The sequence below is a fragment of the Lactuca saligna genome, chromosome 1 (genome assembly GCF_052625555.1).
Source record: "Lactuca saligna cultivar CGN05327 chromosome 1, ASM5262555v1, whole genome shotgun sequence".
NCBI classification, from domain to species: domain Eukaryota; kingdom Viridiplantae; phylum Streptophyta; class Magnoliopsida; order Asterales; family Asteraceae; genus Lactuca; species Lactuca saligna.
In genome coordinates this window covers 8,617,839-8,644,616 of record NC_136417.1, presented here as the reverse complement: position 1 = coordinate 8,644,616, position 26,778 = coordinate 8,617,839, and positions in this window count along the sequence as shown.

Sequence of the window (26,778 nt, the reverse complement as noted above, 5' to 3'; positions counted from 1 at the left end):
TCATTCACTTACCTTCAATTTATTTTCATGTTAGATTACGGCATCCCTTTTCTAATATGTAAATGTTATTGTTGGATCCTAACCCTAATTTTTCTTATTGGGTGATAATTAGGGATTCTTATTCTAATCTATCTTTGTCCTTTCTATAAATGTCGAACACAAACAACGCTGCTGCAAGTTCTTTCATGTTGATGAGCCTTTGTCAAAAGGTCACCTTCGATGGAACGAACTTTAGCGAATGGATAAGATACATTCGCACCATTGCTCGCTACGAGGATAAGGAGTATGTCCTTGATGAAAAGCTTGAGAAGATCAACCCCGAAATCGCTACTCCGGCTGAAATCACCGCTTTTGAGACTCATGAGCGAGATGCAACGAAGGTACATTGCATCATGATTGCCACCATGAACTCCGAATTCCAAAAGTCCTACGAGGACATGTATCCATACGAGATGCATCAAGACTTGTTGGAGAGATACCATCAAAACGCGAGACAAGAGCGTTATGAGATTTTCACTAACATGATCTCCACTAAGATGGGTCATGGAGAATCTCTTACCGTGCACCTGCAAAAGATGCAAAGGTATGTCGATCGCCTTAGCAAGTTAAATGTTGACTTTGGGGAAGACTTAGCGATCGACATGGTGCTTCACTCTTTGCCTCCGATGTACAACCAATTTAGGATGACCTACCACATGAACAAAGAGGAGGTCACCCTAAGCAAACTCCAAGGTCTTTTGAGGGTCACTGAGAGCAACTTCAAAGACAAGTCTGTTGCACCTACTCCTAATCCGTCTGCTGCTCCTGTCTTGGCAATTGGTCAAGGAAAGGGAAAGAAGAGGAAGGCTTCATCAAAGAACTATCGCAAGGTTAAAGCCCGAGATGGTGCCTCTTCTAGTGGGACCAAAGTTGATCCCTCTAAGCCCTATCCTAACCCGAAGGAGGCAGAGTGCCACCACTGCCACAAGATAGGACATTGGAAGAGAAGCTGCCCAGAATACCTGCAAGCAATCAAAGAAGGAAAGATCAAGCCATCTTTCGCAGGTATATACACAATTAAATCTAACGATTCTAATCATGCTATTTCTTGGGTTCTTGACACCGGTTGTGGTTATCACATTTGTTCAAATGTGTAGGGACTAAGAAGAAGTAGGGATGTGGAGCAAGGAAGGATCAATCTAATCATGGGGAACAGAAGATCGTCGCCTGTTACCAAGATTGGAGTGTATTCTTTAGTGCTTAGGAATAATTTGTGTTTAGATTTGAACAATTGTTGCTATTCACCAGAAATGGCTAGAAACATCATTTCATTTCATGGTTTATATAGACAAGGATTTAGATTTTCTTTTAATAATGAGAATGGTTCTATTATGGCTTATCCAAATAGTGTCTTTTACTTTGAAGCTATACCATGTAATGGAATATATGAAACTGTTATGATTGTTGATAACTTAGGAAATGATGTTTTGAATATTGATTCTTCCACTAGTTTGGATAAAGAATCCTTGTGGCATTGCCGTCTTGGACATGTCAACAAGAAACGCATAGCCCAACTCCAAAAGGATGGAGTGTTGGAGTCATTCGACCTTAGGGAAGATGACACATGCGAGTCTTGTTTACTTGGAAAGATGACTAAGTCACCCTTCATGAATACTTGTGAAAGGGGTGAGGGGCTATTGGACCTAATACATACCGATGTATGTGGACCCTTTAGATTAACCACGAAGGATGGGAACCGCTTCTATGTGACTTTTACCGATGATTATAGTAGATATGGGTATATCTATTTAATCAAGCAAAAGTCAGAAACCTTTGAAAAGTTCAAAGAGTTCAAGAATGAAGTGGAGAATCAATTGGGCAGGAAAATCAAGATGCTTCGATCCGATCGAGGAGGAGAGTACCTAAGTCTTGAATTCCACGATTATCTCAAGGAGTGTGGAATAGTTTCGCAATTGACGCCTCCTAGGACACCGCAGTTGAATGGTGTGGCAGAAAGGCGTAATCGAACCTTATTGGATATGGTTCGCTCTATGATGAGTCGTGCTTCACTACCTATCTTCTTTTGGGGGTATGCCTTAGAGACTGCCGCCCATATCCTTAACCGAGTCCCTACTAAGAAGGTTGCCAAAACACCTCACGAGATGTGGACGGGGAAAGCTCCCTCGTTGGCACATATCAAGCTTTGGGGTTGCGAGGCTTTCGTAAGACGAGATACTCACGACAAGCTTGAACCTCAAAGTGAGCGATGTATTTTCATCGGCTACCCGCAGACATCCTTTGGATATCTCTTCTATAGACCGAAAGACAATGTTGTCTTTGTTGCGAGGAGAGGAGTTTTCCGAGAGCGAGAACTCATAAGCCAAGGAGACAGTGGGAGGCAAATCGAACTTGAAGAGATTCAAGAGTCGATAGATGAAGGAACCTCTACTGCTGGCATTCAACCCGAGGAGGAAACTCCGGTTGAACCGATTGACGAATCCTTACCTCTTAGACGTTCCGATAGAGTTAGAGTTCATCCCCAGTTTTATGGTTTTCATATTACTACCGCAGGGGACACGTATATTAGTGATGGTACACTAGTAAATCTTGATGAACCTAATAGCTATAAGGAAGCCATGGCAGGCCCGGAGTCTGCGAAATGGAAAGAGGCAATGGATAGCGAGATCCAATCCATGTACGATAACCAAGTTTGGAATTTGGTTGATTATGTGCCCGGACGTAAGACCGTTGGGTGCAAGTGGATCTTCAAGAAGAAGACCGACGTGGATGGGAACGTACACACGTATAAAGCGCGATTGGTTGCGAAGGGCTTTACTCAAACTCAAGGAGTTGACTATGATGAGACCTTCTCACCAGTTGCGAAGATTAAATCTATTAGAGTGATGCTAGCAATTGCCGCATTTCATGATTATGAAATTTGGAAAATGGATGTCAAGACCGCCTTCCTTAACGGAAAGTTGGCTGAGGATGTTTACATGGCTCAGCCAGAGAGGTTTGTGAATCCGAAGCATCCAAATAGAGTGTGTAAGCTTGAGAAGTCCATTTATGGACTTAAGCAAGCGTCTCGCAGATGGAATCTTTTCTTCGATGAGAAAGTCAAAGAGTTTGGATTTGTACGAAGCGAAGACGAATCTTGTGTATATGTCGATGATATATTACTCATAGGAAGTCAAGTCCTGGCTCGGGAAGTGTTTCGCTATGAAGGAACTCGGAGAGGCTTCTTACATTTTGGGAATAAGGATAGTAAGAGAAAGAAGTAAGAGACTAATATGACTTAGTCAGAATACTTACTTAGAGAAGGTACTAAAACGTTTTAGTATGGAAAACTCAAAGAAGGGAGAACTACCGATACAAGGAAATGCCAAGTTGAGTAAGACTCAAAGTCCGAGTACTAAAGCTGAAATAGCAGAAATGAGCCGAATACCATATGATTCTGCAATTGGCTCAATCATGTACGCTATGACTTGTACTCGCCCTGATGTAGCCTTCGCTTTGAGCATGGTTAGCAGATATCAAGGGAACCCTGGCAAAGCACATTGGATTGCGGTGAAGAACATCCTTAAGTACCTTCGGAGGACAAAAGAATGGTTCTTAGTCCTTGGAGGGAGTGATGACTTGAAGGTGCGAGGGTATAGTGATGCCAGTTTTCAGACCGATAGGGACAACTACCGTTCGCAGTCGGGCTGGGTCTTTACCCTAAACGGAGGAGCAGTAACTTGGAAGAGTTCCAAGCAAGAAACCGTAGCTGATTCAATGTGCGAATCAGAGTACATCGCAGCGAGCGAAGCGTCGAAGGAGGCTATATGGCTAAAGAACTTCATTGGTGATCTTGGAGTTGTGCCTGCCATAAAGGAGCCCATGGAGATTTTCTGTGATAACGAAGGTGCGGTTGCCTTGACCAAGGAACCGAGGGATCATGGTAGATCTCGACATATCGACAGAAAATATCACTTCATTAGACATCGTGTAGAAGAAGGACAACTCATAGTTAAGAGGATATCATCAGAAGATAACCCAGCAGATCTGCTTACGAAGGGACTGAGTAGGGTTAAGCACTTGCAGCATGCTAGGAGTATTGGGCTGAAGGATGATATTAGTATAGATTAGATAGTATTTAGAAACGTATAATAGATAAATGTAATTAACATTTGATGATTAAATAAAGGAGTTTTATTTATAAGTAAAGTTACTGTCATATGTTAATTGTTTAACTATTGTTTCACTTTGCATGTTTTGACTTCCAGAATAATTGAGTTTATTAGGAATAATCGAATTATTCAAATTGTCCACAATCGTTCATATGTTGGAAGTAGATATGAATGAAGATTGTCATGAATTGGTGTGTAGATTGTCTAAATGGTGTTAGACATAGCAAGGGTTGCTGCAACGTTCATGAGTGCTTATGAACTGGTTTTGAGCATTGGAACAAACCCGCGCTTGCTGGAATCACTTTATGGAATATGATATAAAAGGTGATCGCAAGACGATAATATCATATAGTCTTAAAACCTAGATATACGGTTTATTATTTGTTAATTGATTGTACATTGATAATGCGAAAACGCATCAGTAACTTGGTGTTATAAAACGCATTGTTGTGTATAGTTGGTTAATGAATAAGTAAATGCATATAAGTCGAAGTTTATCTGTAAATTTTATCCTAAGAGGGTAGAAGAGATATCTTGGCCACTCGATGATTTGATTTGACTTATGTGTCGGGCCCGGTCAGAACTGAATTGATGTGTTTGATTAAGTTCTATGTCGAATAAATCGGAGATCGAGAAATCGAATGCTAGACTAACCATTCCATAGGATTGTCAGCATGATATCTAACAGAGGACTGTACGATCCCTTATCTAAAGGACAAGATTGATTAGATCAGAGTTTGATAACGTCTTTGAGAGCTACGATTGCAAACCGAATTGTACTTGTATAGTTACTAGACTTATCCAAGTGGGAGACTGTTGGAATAGTGTCTAAGGCTGCAACTATATTAGGCAAGTATTTGATCCGGTTGTGCATGGTCCTTTTGGGTTGCCTTCACCATAGCAACTTGATGGATGATTTGTTAAGAGAGAGTAAATATTATAAGGAATAATATATGGTTATTTGATTAATATAAGTCATAGATTAATTGGAATTAATTTGGTGACTTAAAGAGCTTAATTAAATAAGAGGGTATAAACTGTCAATTGTTTGATAGTTACACTTTAGACTATAAATCCTTATCCATGATAGGATGGACGATTTCTAGGGCTTGGATAAGCCAAAATCGTCCATAGGGTTATCAAGGAAAGGATATGGATCAACTTAAAGTCTAAGTTATCCAATTAGGGTTAAAGCTGTAATCCTTAAGGAGTCTACAAGTATAAATAGACCCTAGGGGTGAGGGAATTCGACACACCATCTAAAGTAGAGATACTCTGGCCGAATTCCTCCCCTCTCCTCTCTCCTAAATCATCTTACTTGCTATTGGTGTTTGTAAGCCATTAGAGGAGTGACATTTGTGACTCTAGAAGCTCCAAGACAACAAGATCAACAAGGAATCCAAAGGTATGATTCTAGATCTATTTCAATGTTGTTATTTAACCTAATTAGCCATTAGAAGTCTTGGACTCAAAGCATGTTTAATTAGAAAGCCTAGATCCAAGCATTAGGGTTTTGAATGCGCACATAGGAAAGTTCTTATGGCTAAAACCCATCAGATATAAGATGCATTGAAAGTGTTTGATGAAATGCTTCACCAAAAACAAGGTATGTTTTTAAACATTGAATAATATGAATATGTTTCTGAACTAGTTTCTTAAGCTGTGAATAAGCGTTTTTTTTTTTTTTTTTTTTTTTTTTTTTTTTTTTTTTATAATTATTAAGTTGTTAATGCATGAATTTTATACATATCTGATTGTTTCAATTAGAAAAAAAATTAAGGTGTAAATGCATGATTTTTATAAGTCTTAAGTTGTAAATACATGATTTTTTATAAGTATTAATTTGTGAATGTATGATTTTTTCCCCACAAGTTTTAGTTGTAATTAAATGAATTTTTATAAGTTCTAAGTTGTATATGTATGAATTTTTATAATTTTTAATGTGAATTTGAACGTGTTTTTTTATATTAGTGTTTTCTCAAATAATGTGAATTTAGGTTTTTTAAGTTGTGAATTGTGATGCATAGTGACCGATTTCATGAGCTAGAGGGGTTCTTATATAGTGTGACTTAATTAGGGTTACATCATGCAAAGCCTAATGTGCATGACCTTCCATATTCCTCATGCTCCATGGGTTTAAACCTCCATGGATCATCAATGGGTCACCATATGGGTTTAACCCAACATAAAGAACTATGGATCATAAGCCCACATTATAAGAATGAATGATTTACATAATCAATCCCCATATATTTAATTAGTCTCTTTAGATCCTAAAATTAATTCCAAATTAATTCTTGATCAATACTAATTAAATAATATGATTTCATATTAATATATTAGAACTTATAATATATTAATAAACCATAAATAACCTCTTCTCAATTATCCATCCTTCAGATTGTTCTGGTGCCATGCAACCCAAATGGACCATGCTACTCTGAGGTCAAGTACATACCAAATATAGTTATGGACTTAGACACCTTATCTAACAATATCACACTTGGACAAGTCTAATAACTATAATTGAAAGTATGAATCCAAAATCCCGACTAACAATCGTAGCTCTTAAAAGCTGTTGTCGAACTCTGACCTAGTCAATGACACATCCATTAGATAAGGGATCATATACTCCTCTATTCTAGATATCGTATGGACTGAGACATGGATTTAAAATCACTATCTCTATCCATCTGTTGTTTCCTGATTTCCAATCTATGACGACCGACTAATTGAACAAATCAAATCAGTCCAGGCTTGTCCAAACACTTAGGTTTGTCATCACTAAATCAGGGGCCCACAGATATCGCTTTTATCCCACCAAGGGTAAAAGGAATGGATAAGCTTCAACTCATATGCTTGCTCTATCTACTCATCAAATGTGATAACCTGAAAATTTTTGCTTTAAAAGCCAGTAAAATCAACCTAAAGTCAGACTCACTTCTGCTATCTTTCAGTACTGTTTAGAGTCTGTTTGAGTGGTCTGAGCCCAATACATTCAAGGAATGAGTGTTAGGAAGTATCTGCTAGAGCTACAATACAAATATTAAGCCTTAAACTCTATTAAGAGGATTTTACGGCCAAGATACCAAGATTTTATGGCTGTAAACTCAAGGTGGCCATAAACTCACCTCTATATATAAAACACTTAGCCATATTTCTCATTCTTTCCTTTCCTTGGCCGAAATCTCTTCACATCCTCTCAAGTATCATCGAGTTTTTATCCTAGATCTTCATATATGTAAGTGTTCTATCCCTTGATTATTTGATACACCTTCTTAACTAGCTTCATCCATTGATTTCATCCATGGAAATCATCTTTTGGGTAGATCTTCAACTTTCACCAAGAATACACACTGGTTCTTTGGCCTGAAATCAACCCTTTTAGCTTCCATATCTAAGTATCCTTTCATTATAATTCATATCTATTTGGAAGCCTTAATTTACACCATTGAAACACGCATTTTCCAAGAAAATCATGAGTTTACATCCCAAGATCCTTCTTGGACGTAAACTCTATGTTATGGCATGTATTGACCTTAAACTCTTCCAATAAGCAAGCCTTAGACCTTGAACCCTTAACGGATGTTGTAGGATCTTAAAACACTCACATAAGCATGATTGACCATGAGTTTATGGTCGTAAACTCTCTTGGCCGTAAACACCTCTTAGTGCCATTTCACCTTCTCTTGATGAATCACATGTGATTCAACACTTCATGTCAATGTTCCTTAGTCCATTAGGTTGTTTCCTTTCATGATTAGTTGTATTATACACTAATTATATGCATATATGTACCAATATATGTCATTTAAAACTCATTTGTGTATCGGGACTTCATTCGTGGAACTTCTCAACCTTACTTGAATCAAATTGGATCACCAATCATAAGGTGAGTTCATACCCTACATTTGATCACTATTCACTGTTTTAAGGGGGGGGGGGGGGGGGGAGGGAATACAAGTCCAAACACAAAAAATTGTGTTTATTATAAATAAAACTCTTTAAATATTTTAAATGACATCAAGTCATCAAAATGCTTTTAAATGTTATTAAACTCTTTTAAGTAATGGAATATGCTTTTAAATGTTGATAAACTCTTTTAAATATAGAAAATGCTTTTAAATGATTTATAAAATCTTTTAACTTATATTATGTATAATTGATGTCTATGTAGATATAGTTATATAACTAGTGTTTAAAGGACTTAGGACTGACTACTAGCTTTATTTCCTTTTCCTTGTTTGGATGTGGACTTAGAGTACAATTGTTTATCCGAAGGTCGTTTAAATATTAGTTATATATATTATGTATATGTATGTAGATATAAAAATTCTATTAGTCAGTTTAATACTTTTGGGTGGCAAAGGTATTCTTTCAGGATAAGTCAGTTCAATACCTTGGGTAGCAAAGGTATTATTTCAGGATAAGTCAGTTCAATACCTTGGGTAGCAAGGGTATTCTTTCAGGATCAGTCAGTCAATTACAGAGAACTTACTAGTAAATTATAAGGAGTATAGTTTGGAGAGTCAATGCTTATCACTTGGTAGATCATTGAAGTCATAACAATACATAGAGATCTAATACTTGTTAGTCTTATCTATTCAGAAAGTACAAACAGTAATACGAACTAAATATAAGGAACTCCAAAAGGTACATCCTTCATTGTACCAAAAACCAGATATAAAAGGGGTACCCGAGCACGATATTGTACCTTCATTTAACATGGGTATGCGAGCATAGTACTGCGATACCAATCATAGGTGGGTACGCGTGCATAGTACCAAAACCCAAACATAAAAAGAACATAGGTAGTAGTTCTGTGATTGCTTAGTATATACACAAAAGTTATGTACAGTGAGAAACTGATAGACGGTTGAATGTGTGAACTCTGTTTTGCTTTCCTTTTCCTTGCTTGGATGTGGGGGTACGATAGGATCGCACAATCAATTGTCCGTCCGTTTCTGATTATGTATAATAAGTATGTACTAAGTGAATCACAGGATAGTCTTTTCAAAGAGTATTCATAGTACAATTCAGAGCACTATTTAGAGGAACATGACGATCGTACTATAGTCTTTTCATAGTATATTTATTATACTATGAATTGAGACTAAACTTACTATTTACATAGTATGATATCCAATACAAAGAATGGTTTTATGGGTTATAAAACTAAGTATACTATTCCATAGTATATTCTTACATTTACTAAGTCGTACTTTTGGAGAGTTAAATCTAACTATTCCATATCACAGTATGCCAACCTTCAGTAGAACGGTTTTAGGGGATAAAACCACAGTTCAATAACAGTTAGGGAATATGTGATTTCCTAGGTTCAATGGTAACATTTTCTAGGTATTCTAGTAACATTTACTAGGTATTCTAGTTCATTATAAAGGATTCGTAAGAAGGTTAATATCATGATTTCCTCGCTTATACATTCCCGAGTTATATATAACGAAGATCTGGTAAACAATAGAATGTGAGATTTCTAACTTAGTTTCTTTTCCTTGTTTGGATGTGAAACTAGGGTAGAACTACACAATTTATTATCCGCCCAATCTTGATTATATCATAACATGTATAAGCTAAGTTTTCATGGATATTAACTCATCACTTAATCAGAATCAGTATAACAAAGATTACTTTTAATTAGAACTATAATCCTTTAGTTTATACGTAAGGTTATGTATAATGAAGACCAGATAGATTAGAGAATATGTGAACTTAATTTTACTTTCCTTTTCCTTGTTTGGATATGGGGGTACGACCGAATCACACAATTGACTATCTGTCTCGTATTGATTATATGTAAATAGTATAAACTAAATGATTATAGAGGGAATTGGTTCAATATCACTTTACTTTAAGAAAATATAGGGTTTTCTTGTCGATCTTTTAAACTTGTTCAATTGTCAAAGAGGTTTCTTACTTTACACTAAATCTTATGCACTCATCAGCTTTATAGCTGATACCCGCTTTCAAAATACTTGTATTCTCAGGAATCTAATAAGACAGGTATCCATACCGGAGTTCATGAAGACGGAGCAATAGTTTCTCGTCTTATCCTTTGATACTATTATACTATAATACCATGTAATGTTTTGAACTCGATGTAAACACTTTTACATTTATACTAAAGAATGTTGTTGCTTTGATTACTATTATTCAATTGTTGTGATACTACATATGACGTCCTCCACCCCCGGACGTTTCCGTCGTTCCAGTTTTGGGGGTGACATCAAATCACATACAATGATATGTTTTATAACACCAAGTTACTGGTGCGTTTTCATATCATCAATGTGTAGCCGACTTGTCGACTGCAACTCATATCTCTCCGTTTGAAGAATATAATATATTATCGTCTAATGATCACTCGTAATAAAATCCATGAAGTGATTCAAAAGAGCTTGGGTCTAATCCAATACTGGAATCTTATTCCAGGAGTACTCATGAACATTGAAAGCAAACTTGTGCTATGCCTAAATACTTTCAAACCAACTACACACCCATTCATGACAGTCTTACCTCAATACCTACTTCCAAAGTATGATCGACTGTGGATGGTTTGAATAACCTAGTTATTCGGGAAGTCAAAACATGCAAAGTGAAACACAAGAATAATACTAATCCTATATGACCCCAAATCTTTTGAGCCATATTGATTACTAATTATTCATTGTATAATGTTTTGAATAATCAACTTAACACTTGAATTAAAAAAATAGTTATGCCATGCTCCTAGCATGCACACCATGTTTGTCCAAACAATAGTTATGCCATGCTCCAAGCATGCACCCTATGTTTGTCTATAGTATTTACTTTGTAAAATAGATCAATTGAAAACATCTTCAACGAAACTCATTTCACAATTCCAAATCTTTATCACCAATGTAAGAATTCCAAACTCTTGTCACTGCCGGAATATGTTAGATTCTAAGCTATCATGCAACGGATCCTTTGTAATGTCTAGGTACCAAAAGTCACAGAGACTTGACCAACGATATTACAAAGTATTCCTTTGGAGATTGTTACAAGAAAATTCCATGGAAGCGAAGTCTCAAATTCAAAGTACATTCCTTTTAACATCCTTCTTGCTAAAAAGTTTCTAACCACAAATTCTTAATATCCAACTCTCATTATGGAAACATTTCCATATTTGCCATATGACAACTCATTATTAATAGAATCCTTTCTATTTATACTAATGTGACATCCTCAATTTCACGGCTATAAAAGACCGATTTGTTTATGCTTTATTTTAAAAATCAGAGTAACCTTTTAAAGAAAAGTGTTGCAGAATTTGTTCCCAGAAAAAAAACATGATAAATACGTTATCAAAGCATTTTTGAAGAAATGTATTTTATTCATTTTAAAACATTGGGATGTCATCGTCAATACAGAAACATAAGCATAAACAAAACTTACACTCATTATCACTAGTGATTTATATCTCTTTAATCTCTCAGTGTAATGTAACTTCATGTCGACACCTGTGATACAAATGAATTGAGAGGGGCCAGGTTGGGAAACCTGGTGAGTACATAGGGTTTTCCACCCACAATAATATAATTATTATGTTTAATCATCAAACAGTTAACCCAATTACCCATTCCCATTATCTTCTTTACTCTTAAGGATCTACCCTAAAAATCCGCTATTCCTCGTTCATTCATTCCTAAGGAGTATCCTAAGGAATAGGCACGAAGTCTGTCATTGCCAGGGTTTATACAACAGGCACTAAGTCCATAGTCGCCAGGGTTTGTACAACATTCACTAAGTCCATAGTCGCCAAGTTTTATACAATAGGCACTAAGTCCATAGTCGCCAGGGTTTATGCAAGTGACACTAAGTCCATAGTCGACAAGGTTTATACAATAGACACTAAGTCCATAGTCGCCAGGGTTTATACAATTGGCAGTAAGTCCATAGTCACCAATGTTTACTTATAACCTCTTTCATCCCTCCTCATTCATCTACCCATGTTTTACCCAACATATTCGTAGATATAAAATACATATATAGTTTAAATCATTTAAAACATGTATAAAATCGTTCATCCAACATAGACATCAAGTATTCAAATAATATGCACACATAGCACGTAATATATATAAAATACTTCATATCTATGTGTAAGATGAAAGTAACTATGCACTCACCTGTTGTAGTGGTGATTCTGAATTCAGACAGTGCTTCACTTCTTTTAATTTATTTTCCTTCGAAGCAACCTAGTATCATTACCACTAGGTTTTAGTCTAATATTACCGTGATTAATTATTAGTCTTAGATTCATCATTAAATCAAAGTCTACTTCATGATCTATCAAGTAAGGATCAGCCAGGCATGACAGTTGGGAGGTAGGATCATTTCGGCATATAGCTCCAACAACCAATTCAACATGACCATTCTAGATACCTCTTCCATAAGTAGTTTAATCAGTATAACGACTTTGAATCATTGATAAATCTTATTTATAGGTTCATAATAACGATATTATATTTAAATATAAGCTATATTTAAAGTAGGGTAAGCGTATCTTACCTATGAGGGGGTTTGGCTAGGAGTCGGGATCTACAGGGTCAGAACTTCCGAGCTAAAAGCTCTTCTTCTTGGAGCCTTCCAACACTCCGGGACTCGCCTCTAGCACTTAGGAAGTGCTAGGGAAAGGAATAAATGGTTTGGGGGTAATGAGAGAGAAAGGGTATGAAAGGTGTGAGTTTTGGGGGTGATTTATGCCTCTATTTATAGGCTTTCTGGGCCGATTCACATCGTGAAACAGGTGCTCACATTGTGAGCCTTGTGTAGGCTCCAAGGCGAAGTCTGGTGCTGACACGTGGCGCCAGACGCATGTAAAACAATCTTTAAAAATGCATAACTTTCGCATAAAAACTCTATTTTTTAAGTTCTTTATATCCACGCGTGGGTAAAGACAATATCTACAACTTTCATTTTGACTCTGTTGGCTATATCTTGAGCGATTTTAAATTTAACAGTATGAGAAGATTATATTGTTAAATGATTGTGTAAAATTCATAACTTCTACATACGGACTCCGTTTTCGTCTGTCTTTTATCATTGAGTTCCTATTAATGAGATATTCAATTCTCATTTAGGTTGCGTTGGCCAAAAATCGATCGATCTAAAATTCGAATTCCGGGCTGTGCATTGTTATGCCAAATCTTAGAAAAATTATAACTTCCTCATACGAAGTCAGATTTAGGCGTTCTTTTGATGCACAATCTCGGTTTAACGTATACTAAAACTTTCATTTAGATCTCCAAGGCTAAAAAGTAGTTTATTAAAAATTCACTTTTTTACGTCATACAACGTCGTGCCGGTTTTGTTGTGAAACTTCGACGAGCCATAACTTCTTCATTATAACTCGGATTTAGGTATTCTTTATATGTACGAAACCTTTATGAGATATACTATAACTTGGTTAAGATAATTTATTTGAAATAATATTTCATCAAAAGTCATATTTTTGGGCTCATTGTCTCTAAATTGACAAGCCCGAATCTGCGGGTGTTACAAATAATATCGATATAGTACATCCATTACTATACTTCCGACTGTCTTTAAGCGACCAATACTTGGCAAACCTTAGAATTTCCTTAACAGTTGTTTAACCTATTTAGTCATATCCGGTTCTAGTCCTTTTTCCTTCTTAATGCCCTAGGCATTTGGAAATTTAAGAACAGATGAATATTATAGCACATGTAACCGATCCTATACCAGAAGCATATTGGACACGATTCATGATGTCTAACATAAAGACATGATACTTGACTGGTCTTTTGCTATAGTATTTCTATTTTTCATGTTCTCACAATTCAGATTATGTAAGGGATGCCGTAGTCATAATCAAATTTTGAGAATGCAATTAACATTTCCATATACAAAATTTCCTTATGTTGAACCATTCCAACACAACATTCATATATATTTGACTAAATTTGATTGAAATCTCAATCTAATCTTTTGAAATGAAGTATAATTTCCTCTCCCTTAATTATAGTAAAACAACGTTTCAAATCCTGCAACTTTGCGAATTGAAGCTTTTGTATTCTATAATTAACATTGCTAACTTGCATCATTCACCGTAATTAATTATGCTCCCACTAGCATAATAATTACATCCTTATAAGCACAACACTTATGCTCCTACTAGCTTTGACATGTACTCAGAAATCTGTTGGACTTCTTGAAATCAATACTTACTGATTTCCATTACCAAAGTTCATACTTTCTGATATGAGATGCTTAGATAAGACTTTATCTAGGCTTCTCAAACTCATACACCTTTCCTTAGATAACTCACATGTGTGTCTAAACTATTTAAGAATTTACAACAATAAGTCTCAAATGTTTATACCTTTTGCCATTGCTCACAATTCAGATTATAAAGATGGATTCCGTAATCATAATCGAATTTGAGAATGCAAATATCACAACTACTATCTTCTTAAAATCTACTTAGTGAAAGTGTTTCATCACCATCATCTTCATGAATCGGAGAGAAACCTTATGACACTTAGATTTTACGGTGTATGTGTTCCTATCCATGTGAATTTGTCAAACCATAATCATAAGACAACGTTTGTGACAAATCCAAACTCATATGGACTGAACTTGTTCAATCTTAATTTCTTGCCACCTGGTGGCACAGGGGCCTACCATTGCTTCCAAGTTATTAAGAAACTCACCCTGGTTGATTAATGAAACTTTCATTGATCTAGGTGCTTTGCCTTATGCAAACAAATGAGAACTCATAGAACTCACATGCATAGTCAACTTCAACGGAAATGGGCACATAAACAGGAATATGTCAACACGATAGGTTACAAACCTCAACTCGTGTACTAGCGATAAACAATAGGTTTATTCTTGATTAGTTCATGAAACTTGTCAAGATCTTTAAGACTCCCACTGACCTCTTGACACATAAGATTCTCTTATCAGAATACAAAAAATATTCAAGAGTTAGTGCGGATTCTTATCAAGACAAACACTTCACACAATTTGTCTTAGTTGGTCTTTATTTTATCCAAAACATCACGTCTTACCAATTTCAAATGTACAAGAGTAAGAACCATTTTACTCTACATTTGATAAGTGTTATAAACCTTTCTTAAGATTATGTCAATCAAGGCACAATCATGGAATATGACTCTAAGACTTGTTTTGGAACGAAGTATGTCTCATCTTCTTGATTTTAACCATTTCAACAATTCACGATTCCTCTTCTTAGCCATACAAATGCACTAAGATGTACTTAGAGGATCAATTGTGATATGGTTCTCCATAATCATTTAGATGACCATAAAACATAATACTAAAGTATTCTCCCATCTTTTCAGATTGGAGAGACTTTTATCTTTCCGCCAAATTTGATTCTTCTCATTCGTCCTGCTATGCATTGAAGCTTTTCAATGATTCATAATTACACTTAATCTTGTAAGCATAACCATATTTACTAAGCTTTTAGTAAATCATAAAGAATAATCTAATCATTCTTTGTGGTGGACCTTGACCAATGCACAAAAATGTGTACTCGATCCCTTAGACCTTCACTTGACTGACATATACATGTGATCAAGGAATTAGTCTTAATTTGCCAAATATGAAAATTCTCATTCATCATACAATACAACTTGCATGATTCCAAGTTTCTGTCAAATTGAAACTTAGGTGATGAGAATCTTTCCTTATTTGGTAAATTTAGACATTACCACAAATGAAAGAATCAAATCCATTGCTAAACATAGAAACATAGAAACATCAATTTTCACAAATGCTATTGCAAGGAGATATAATATAAAATAATTTTTTTTTATAAAATGCAAAAAAACTTTTCTTTACAATGCAACTTCAAATGAAAACTATGTTACTACAATTTTCTAAGTATTCTATCATAACTCCTAAGCAGCAGCTCAAAAATCCGATCTTTGAAATCGAAATCCATCTTCGCGATCAGATTCAACATACTCTTCTTTTAAGCTTCCTTCCTTTTGCATGTTCCTGATGAGTTTTGAGCATTCTAACACTTCCTAAGTGTACATGCAATCCTAATAAACCTTGGATCTATGTTTGTCTAAATACATGCAAAAATTTGGTTTCCAAGGTTCATAATCCTATCTAGCATACATGGGAACTTTAATCATAAAAGTATAGCTAGAAATACATACCTTGTAGTTGATTTTGATTCCTTGAAACCTTGTGAGCCTAGAACACCAAGTGTGATGCCTCAAATGCTTCACACAACACCAAATGCCTTTGGAATGACCTTAAAGAGAATGCACACACTCTAAAATCAGCCTAGCCCTCTTGTTTCTTAGTGTAGCCGATTTTGGTGGAGAACATGTTCTTTATATAGTGTTGACACATCTAGGGTTAGACCATGTAAACCCTAATGTGTCATGACTCTTCATTTCCATGACCCATGGGTTTGTAACTCCTATGGAGCATCCATGGAGCCTCTTAGCCCACTATACAAGTTATGGATGATTTACATAATCAACCCATATATTTAATTAGTTATCTTTTGATCACTTAATTAATTTTAAATTAATTCTTGATAAAAATAATTAAATGATACTATTAATATATTAGAACTTATAATATATTAATAAACCACAAGTGCTATTTCTATCATTTAGTCTATCCAATTGCATGGTGCCATGCAACCCAAATGGACCATGCCGGGTTGGGTCAAGTACATACCAGAAATAGTTATGGACTTAGACACCTTATCCAACAGTTCCTACAAAACATCAAAATGAAAACCTTGTCACGTTATGTATTAAGAATCAATAAATAGGAACTTAATAGAGTTAGATATCGAACTCACCTGAAGTAGAACCATACAATATAATTAAACTTCTCAGGTAGTCAAGGAAGCTTCGCTTCCAATGTTCCTTTCCTTGGCAATAGAAACACACATGCTCATATGAAACAATGTCAGAATTGGCCTTTCTCTTATGATCAAAACTTTTGACCATGGTCAATTTCTTTCCCTTAGGAGAAGGATTTTTTTTCTGGGATGTCCATCTCAGCTTGGGATGTAGATCTTCCAAACAAATTTGCTTGACCATTGCACCAAATCATTGCTGATTCAGCAGTAATTAGCAAATATGTAAGATCAACTAGGGCCATGTCGTGATCTGTCACATAATAGTCTTTAACGAACTCACTATATGACTCGGGAATTGACTGATGAATCCGACATCCTCAGCCTATCAATATGTAGCTTCGTGTCCAAGATATGAGCACATACATACTTTCCATCTTTGTGTTTACTATCCAATAAGGATTGAGTGATCCTGAACTTTTTAAATCTTCGAGCTTGTGGGTCAGGGAGAATAATTGGAGGAGGTTGAGGAAATGAAGTATGATTTCTACTTTCATGATCCAATCGTGGAACATCATCTTTAGGAGGAAAACTTTTTCTAAAAGATTTGGGAAGACCATAGTTGTCTGAACTAGACATCTACAAGGGAGAAATTCAAGTTAGTTGATTAAAGACCTTAATATAACACCCAAATGAAATATTAAGGCTAGGACCTAACACAATAATTTACAATTCAGAAGAGGGATGCCGTAATCCAATTGTAAACTATTTGAAGGTAGATAAATGACGATTTACCAATTTCTACCACGCAAAACGACATATAATTTTAGGTTTTAAGTGAATTGAAATTCCTAGATCCTTTGAGATTCATTGAACTTTTCAATGGCATGTTTAAATCTCGATTGCGCCCTTCAAGTTTTTGACTGGGATACCGAGGATCACAAACAAGGTATGAATAACTGTGCAAATTAGCTTGGTACACTCAATGTGACAACCACCTAATCAATGTGCCGGTTAACCACACACATTCCATTGATCTATGATTAACTTCAAGCTACCCTTTGTCACGCACTGTCAGTACGAGATTAGTGTGCAGTTAACCACACACGCTCCACTATCGACTTAACAAGGTGCAAAATGTAATTTCATGGGTTAGCACCAAATTCACATTTTTCCTAAGTAACTAATATTGGGAATTTATACGTGTTTAGTTACTTAGTATTTCATTATACTTTTAATGAAAAATTAAATGTCCTGTCAAACCCGTTTGGCTAACGACCGTCCACCTGTCAAGGAAGCGGTAAGTGATTAAACTGCTATTTTATAAGTAGTAACCTTATACCCCCCTTATAGATCGACTTCGTGAATGAGGCCTACTAACAGTAAGACTGACTTTACTCTTTATATATATATATATATATATATATATATATATATATATATATATATATATATATATATATATATATATATATAACCTATAATAATCTTATAATAGTATAAGGGTTGAATTTTAAACTTTTAAAATTCTAGGGTTTGGAACTAAATGTTTCAAAGTAAGACTTTGCATTTACAAATTCCAAAAACTTTTGGAATCCATAACTTACGAGTTTAATATAGGTTTTAATGAAAAGACTCTTGAAAAATCCATAACTTGAGGACAAGTAATGAAGTTCATAAAAACATTTATGAAAGGGACTCTTCATGTTCCATAACTTGAGGACAAGTTATGGAAGACTTAAAACCATTTAAGATGACATTAAAAATGAGACTCTTCACTTTCCATAACTTGAGGACAAGTTATGGAATTCATCAAAAACATTTTGATCAGCTATAGTAACTTACTAAATCAAACAATTTGTCCATGATCTAAATTAAACTCATAAGAACAAGATAATTCACATCAAAGAAATTTCATGTAATTAGCCTAATCATATAAACTAATACAAAACATGAAAATTTGACAATTATCTTCCAATTGGATGAGCATGATCACTACCATATCTTAAAAACATATTTTTATGATCCAAAACAGTTTGTGGTAATGATCCTATCCAATTTAGGCCAAAAACACGAATTTATGCACTATGATAAATCAACTCGGCGAGTCCATGAACTGGACACGTCGAGTAGCTTCATTTATGCTTGGACTCGTCGAATTCCCCAGTGGACTCAGCGAGTTCATCAGGCAAAATGCAGAAAATTCGATTTTTTTCAACTTTTGAAAGCAAGTAGCATCAAGTATAATGGAAAACAACCCTAAGCTCTGATACCACTGAAGGGTTTTGAGCATTCTAACACTCCTATGGCGTACATGCAACCATAGATGCTTTGGATCTATGTTTTCTCTAATATACATGCAAACTTTCACTTTTCCAAAGCATCATCCTCACTAGCATAAAAAGGAGTGTATACTACAAAATTCTAGTTAGATGACATACATTTTGTTGTAGCTGAAAGCCTTGAACCTTTAAGAGCCTAGCACCTCAAGTGTGATGCCTCAAATGCTTCACACAACACCATGAACAATGGAGGAACTTGAGAGGAGGTTACTTGCACTCACAAAATCGGCTAGTACTGTTGTGTATCACCTAGTGACCGATTTCATGAGCTAGAGGGGTTCTTATATAGTGTGGCTTAATTAGGGTTACACCATGCAAACCCTAATGTGCATGACCTACCATATTCCTCATGCTCCATGGGTTTCAACCTCCATGGATCATCCATGGGTTACCATATGGGTTTAGCTCAACATAAAGAGTTATGGATCATAAGCCCATATTATAAGAATGAATGATTTACATAATCAATCTCCATATATTTAATTAGTCTTTTTTTATCACAAAATTAATTCCAAATAATTCTTGATAAATACTAATTAAATAATATGATTTCATATTATTATATTAGAACTTATAATTTATTAATAAACCATAAATAACCTCTTCTCAATTATCCATCCTTTAGATTGTTCCAGTGTCGTGCAACCCAAATGGACAATGCTACTCTCGGATCAAGTACATAACAAATATAGTTATGGACTTAGACACCTTATCCAACATTTATATGGTCTATTTTCAGTATGGTGACATTGAGAGGAAGACCTGTAGGCAGTTCTGGTCCTGGTAAGGGTTCAGGCTCAGGATTTGGAGTCAGGCAACTCGATGAGCAGATTAAGGAGTTCATCTCGTCTAAGATTACTCGTTGCATTTTAACCAGAATCTTGTGATCTTCGGCACAGTCAAGGAGGGTATTCTGGAGGTTCTGGATGCGCGGTTGATCTCGTTTCATTCTGAGATGATGGAACTGGCGGGAGCACATTTTTGATATCCAGGGAGTTCTGAGCATGTGGGGAGAAGGTCCCCATAATGAGTCGGTGATGGTTAGCAGATGTTGCTAACACTTTCCTCACCAGTCATTGTCCCGAGGGGGACAAGGTCAGACTAGCTTCTTGCCTTTTGAAGGACAGGGCACGAGACTGGTGGGAGGAGGTAGGACGTGCAATGGGTGATGATATTGTTGATATGATGTCATGGGTTGATTTCTTGACCAGGATCCAAGCTGAGTTTGCACTGATAATTAAGGTGCAACAGTTGGCGCGATAGTTTCAGGATCTCTGCCAGACTACGGAGACAGTGGCTGAGATCACTGTGACATTCTAGGAGAAGGCGCTTCTAGTTCCGTAGTATGTGGCAGATGAGGAGCTTAAGAAGGCCCGATATCATGAGATGCTAAGGAGTGACATTCGACAGTTTGTGAGTCGATCTAGCTGCATGACGCTGGAGGATGTGATAGCTTGAGCTAGGGAGTGGGAGATTGAACTGGAGATGGAGAGGAAAGGGAATCCGGATGAGGTTCAGACATCGGGGGATTTGGGCAAGAGGCCCAAGGTACTAGATTCTAGATCGAGGGGCCATCAGGGCCGTAGCCGCTGTGGCAAGTGCAGCACGATGCATGAGGGACCATGCAGGGATGGTGGTTCTGGTTGCTTCAAGTGCGGCCAAACGAGTCATTATAGCGGGGATTGTACTACTACCACCACCCATTGATCATATCTGATTTTCTTTGATGACAATCAGAGGGGCCACAAGAAGGACCATTGTCTGAGTTTGGCTACAGCAGAACTGGTGTCAGCACCCACTCCTACAACTCATTGGATTACTGACGGCCGCCAGGTCCATTCAAATGCGCTTGCGGTGAAGAGCAGGGCTTTCCAACTGACGACCATGGAGGATCGGGCAACTCCCGATGTGGTGACGGGTATGTATCTTCTCCTTATCTCTTTATTTATATTGAATTGTTTTTGATGTTTATGTGTTTTATTATAGGACCGTTCTTCGTGAATGATATTTCTGCTTTAGTATTGTTCGATTAGAGGCTACCCGATCTTTTGTGTCGCTTGCACTTAGAAAGAGATTTGTTGGAGCTCCGGGGGAGCTTGATTTTCCTTTAGATGTCGAGATTGATGATGATAGGATTGTTCAGGTTGCAAGGGTTCATCGAGGGTGTACTCTCCAGTTATTCAGCGAGCAATATCCAATTGATTTGGTTCCCATTCCCCTGCAAGGAAACAAGGTTATCGTTAGCATGGATTGGTTGAGCCTTAATGGGGGAAGTGATCGACTGTGAGTAGCATTTAGTTTGGGTTCGGATCCCAAGTGAGGGAGAGTTGGTGATTCATAGGGAGAGACCGCAACATGGGCCGATCTTCTGTTATGCGGTGAGGTCCAGATGTTATCTTCAGCAGGGTTGCTCCGGTTATGTCGCCTATGTCATGTATACCCGAGATAAGGGTAAGACGACTGTGGATGATGTGTCGATTGTGTGAGATTACATGAATGTGTTTCCAGAGGTTTTTCCAGGGGTGCCTCCAGAGAGGTAGGTTGAGTTCAGGATTGGTCTGGTTCTCGGTGCGACTCTCATAGCCAAAGCACCGTATCGGTTTGCTCCTCTCGAGATGCAGGAGTTGTCTACACAGCTGCAGGAGTTGTTAGAGAAGGGGTTTATTCGGCCGATCATTTTGCCTTAGGGAGCATCGATTTTGTTTGTGAAGAAGAAGGACAGGTCTCATCGTATGTGCATTGACTACCGGGAGTTGAATAAGGTAATAGTAAAGAACTGTTATCGACTTCCGAGGATTGATGTTCTTTTTGACCAACTTTAGGGTGAATCTTGGTTCTCCAAGATTAATTTGAAATAAGGTTATCATCAGATATGGGTCAGGGATGAGGATGTGCAAAAGACTGCTTTTCAGACTCGATATGGTCATTATGAGTTTGTGGTGATGCCTTTTGGGCTCACAAATGCTCCAGCCACGTTCATGGATCTCATGAATCGTGTGTGCAGACCGATGCTGGATCGGTCTGTGATAGTATTCATTGATGACATGTTGGTTTATTCTAAGACTTAGTATTAGCATGAGGAGCACTTAAGGGAAGTGCTGGAGACATTGGAGAGGGAGAGACTTTTTGCTAAGTTCTCCAAGTGTGAGTTTTGGTTGCACGAGGTGCAGTTTCTGGGGTACCTTGTCAACTAAAAGGGTATTCTAGTCGATCCAGCCAAGGTCGAGGCCGTGATGTAGTGGGAGGTTCTGAGGTCTCCATCTAAAATTCGAAGTTTTCTTGGTTTGGATGGTTATTATCGGAGATTCATCTAAGATTTCTCCAAGATAGCTGTTCCTTTGACCCGACTGACCAAGAAGATAGTTACTTTTCTGTTACGACCATAAAATTTGAGCCAAATTAAAACATTTTAATTCATTCAAAACCATTAAGTTCATACATTTGTTTTCAAAATAGTTTAAACATCAGAGTATTTCCCAGAACCATATCACATAAGTCATAAAACATGAGGAGCGGTACGATCACGCCTTCGCCTTGCCACGGTCTCCTGAAGTACATGAAACAATACACTGAAATTGTAAGCCCGAAAGCTTAGTGAGTTACCCCCAAAATACCAACCACAATACCATAAACATAACATATCATATCATACACAGAACAGCCATGCATATCGAGTCTATAGTATGAATGGTCCACTCTCTGAGTCTACAGTATGACTGGTTCGCCCGCACCGGACATTCAGTCTATCTGGTCCACTCTCCGAGCCTTGGCATGTCTGGTCCGCCCTCTTGGGGCCTTCATCCTATCCGGACCGCTCGTCGGGCCTTCGGTCTAACTGGTCCGCCCTGGGTATGTTGGCCTACAACACAAAGCAGGACCCGCCTCAACCCAACCTCAGTCCAAACAACCATGTGCACATAAACATATAATCATATAACAATTCACATCTAATCAAACCGATCTAGCAGATCACATATCATAGCAACATCCTAACCAGGATACCAACCTAACCGGTCACTAACATAATATCATCCTATATAACAGGATACCGAACTTAACCAGGTCTCTAACATAGCATCATCATATATATACCAGGATACAGACATAGCAAGCAATAACATATTAAACAGATACCCAGATTTCAATCCGATAAAGGGCCGACCTTGGTGCCTTAGACCCTGTCGATATAGTGAGGATAACTCACCTGCAATTGCCGACTTGAAGAAATAAGACCATGCTACTCCGACCACCAGCACGAACTCCACCACTGATCATTACCAAATAACCAAAACCAGTAAACACTAATAATTACCAAAATACCCTTGGAAGTCAAACTGGTCAACCCTTGGTCCAAGTCAAAGTCCTCAGTCAAAGTCAACCTTCCTGGTTGACCCTACTCGCTGAGTCAACATGTTGACTCGTCGAGTTCCTATGCTCAGAAACTCGCATGCCACGACTCAACTCACCGAGTCGCCCCAAGACTCGTCGAGTCCAATAAGCTTTGATTCCCTTCCTGCTCAATTCACCGAGTCATCCCTCGACTCACCGAGTCACAGCTCAACCAGAAAAGGTTAGGACTTCACGACCAAACTTGCCGAGTACAAGAACATACTCGCCGAGTCCAAGGCAATCTTCAACAGACTCGCCGAGTCCAAGCTCATCATCATAATCCTCGCCGAGTCACCCATGCGACTCACCAAGTTACTACGCGACTCAAAGTCTGATCCTTAGCCCGACTTGCCGAGTCATCTCCCAGAATTGCCGAGTCCATTTGTGACATCTTTATTTAGACGATCACAGGCCATTCCATTTCTTCCAATACTTAGATCTGGACTCCTACGGCCAGATTCACACGTAAAGTTTCCAACTTTACGTGCATGCAAGGCTCAACAAGCTCCAACAAGCTAAAAATGAAGGTTTAAGGCAAGGACATTCTCAATCACGCCCCAAAGCTATCACTTTCTGATCTCATGGCTCCAAACCAACCTAGATCTGAAGTTGCCACCTCAGATCTAGTCTCTATACCCGAAATAGATCCCAACTATGCTAAAGAACCCAAAATCACACACCATGGATGAAATAACAAGGAAATAGCTTAAGGTAAGGTCCTCTTGTAGAGATGAGTCTAAACTGATGTAGATTGCAGATCTACAAGCTCTCTTGATGCTATCCTCAAATTCCTCGAACTTCTCTTCACCAATTTCTTCTTCCAAGCTTCAATCTTTTTAACAATGGAATCTCTCACGATTTAGGGTTTCTCTGGAACACTAAGGGAAGATAGAGGCTAAAACGAAGGCATATTATTCTTTAAATAGGGTGCAAACCCTAGGAATTAGGGTTTCTCATTCCAGCACAGACTCGTCGACTCCAGCCTCCAACGGGGTCGTGTGATCGCTTACGCTTCGAGGCAGCTGAAGCCTCATGAGGCGAATTATCCGATGCATGATTTGGAGTTGGGGGCTGTTGTTTTCCCCCTCAAGATTTGGTGGCATTACCTCTATGAGGTTCGTTGTTTTCGTTGAATTAGGTGTCGAAACCCATAACTATAATTGGTATGTACTTGACTCGATACAAGCATGTTCCATTTGGGTTGCAACACTCTGGAACAATTTGATAGGATGAATATTTGAGAAAGAGGTTATATGTGGTTTATTAATATAAGAATAATATATTAATTGAGAAATCATATTATTTAATTAGTATTGATCAAGAATTAATTTGGAATTAATTTAGTGATCAAAAGAGACTAATTAAATTAACGGGGACTGATTATGTAAATCGGTGATACATATGGTTTGGGCTATTGATCCATGATGAGCTAAGTTTGTGTGAGAGTCCATGAAGAGTTAGTACATGTGTTATGGATCATAAGCCTAAGTGTAATAATTAGGGTTTGCTTATGACTCTTGGATTCTAAACTATATAAATGTAACTGCTAAGCCAAAAATGGTGCACTATGTGTTCCTAGAAGCCCTAGACGATTTTTGTGTCTCCAAAACTCTCTCTCAAGTTCCTCCTCTTATTCTCGGTTTGTTGTAATACATTTGAGGCATCATACTTGAGGTGTCGGGCTCTTGAAAGACCAACTTCTACAAGCTACAACAAAGAGGTAATATTCTAACTTACTTTTATGATTTATATGTCAAATTGTATGCTAGTTGTAGGCTTCATGCTTTGGAATTTTTTTTGCATGTATAACTAGAGAAAACTTAGATCCAAAGCTATTAGGGTTGTATGTGCACCACAAGAATGTTATAGTACATAAAACCCAACAGTGTTATCATAATCATGGGTTGTTTTATGTTATATTGATGTATAGATTAATTGTTCAAAGTTGAAAATGTGTGAATATTGTTGTCTTCCTGATGAACTCAACGAGTCCTAAGATGGACTCAATGAGTTGGATAATTTTTTCCTTGAATTCGTCGAGTCCATGCCCTGACTCGAAGAGTTAGGCAGTCAGTTGGCAGGATTTTCGTTTTTTTGGCCTGTTTTGGATTAGGATCATTACCAAAAAATGTTTTGGTTCATGAAATTTGATTTTTTTGATATGGTAATGATTATCCCCATCCAATAACATGATGATTGCCAAAATTTTAAGATTATTACTTGATTTTGTGAAAAACTAATTATTTGTAAAATTTAAATCATTTTGCTACAAGAGTTGAATTAGATCAATTTAGTAAAAGATAAAATGATATCATTTTTTTATGAGTTTAAAGTTTGATCTAAATGTTTCTTGAAGAGTTTCATAACTTCTCCTCAAGTTATGGAACCTGAAAAGTCTCATCTTCATAAAACAAATTAACTCCTTAAGTTTTGGAATTCAAGAGTCTTGAAAGGTTACAAATTTTGTCATCAAATTTGGAACTCAAAAGTTTTTTTTAAGAGTTACAAAACTTGTCATCAAGTTTTGGAGTTCAAAAGTTTTTCAAGAATTACAAAACTTGCCCTCAAGTTTTAAAAGTTGAAAAGTCTCAATTAAGAAACATTGAATTCCTAGAAACCCTAGTAATTTGAAAAGTTTTCGAATGTGTAACTCATGGGTTTATAACTTAAAAAATTAATTAAATGGTTTTAATTTTGAATTTAGTATTTGGAACATTGACGTTTTGTTGAATAGTTCAAATTAACTCTTATGGACTTTATTAATAGTTAATTAAATGTTTAATTAAAATAGTATTATTAAATCCATAATCATATGGTTTAAGTTTAATTAAATTAAGAGTATACTTTATTAATAGATTAAACCATCAAGTATTTTAAAAGTTTAAAATACACCCTTCTACTATATAAAAATAAAAGTCTAATATATTATATATGTATAATTAAAAAGTCAGTCTTACCGTTAGTAGGCCTCATTCACGAAGCCGATCTATAAGGGGGTATAAAGAAACTGCCTATAAATTGGCAGTTGAATGAGTGTCCA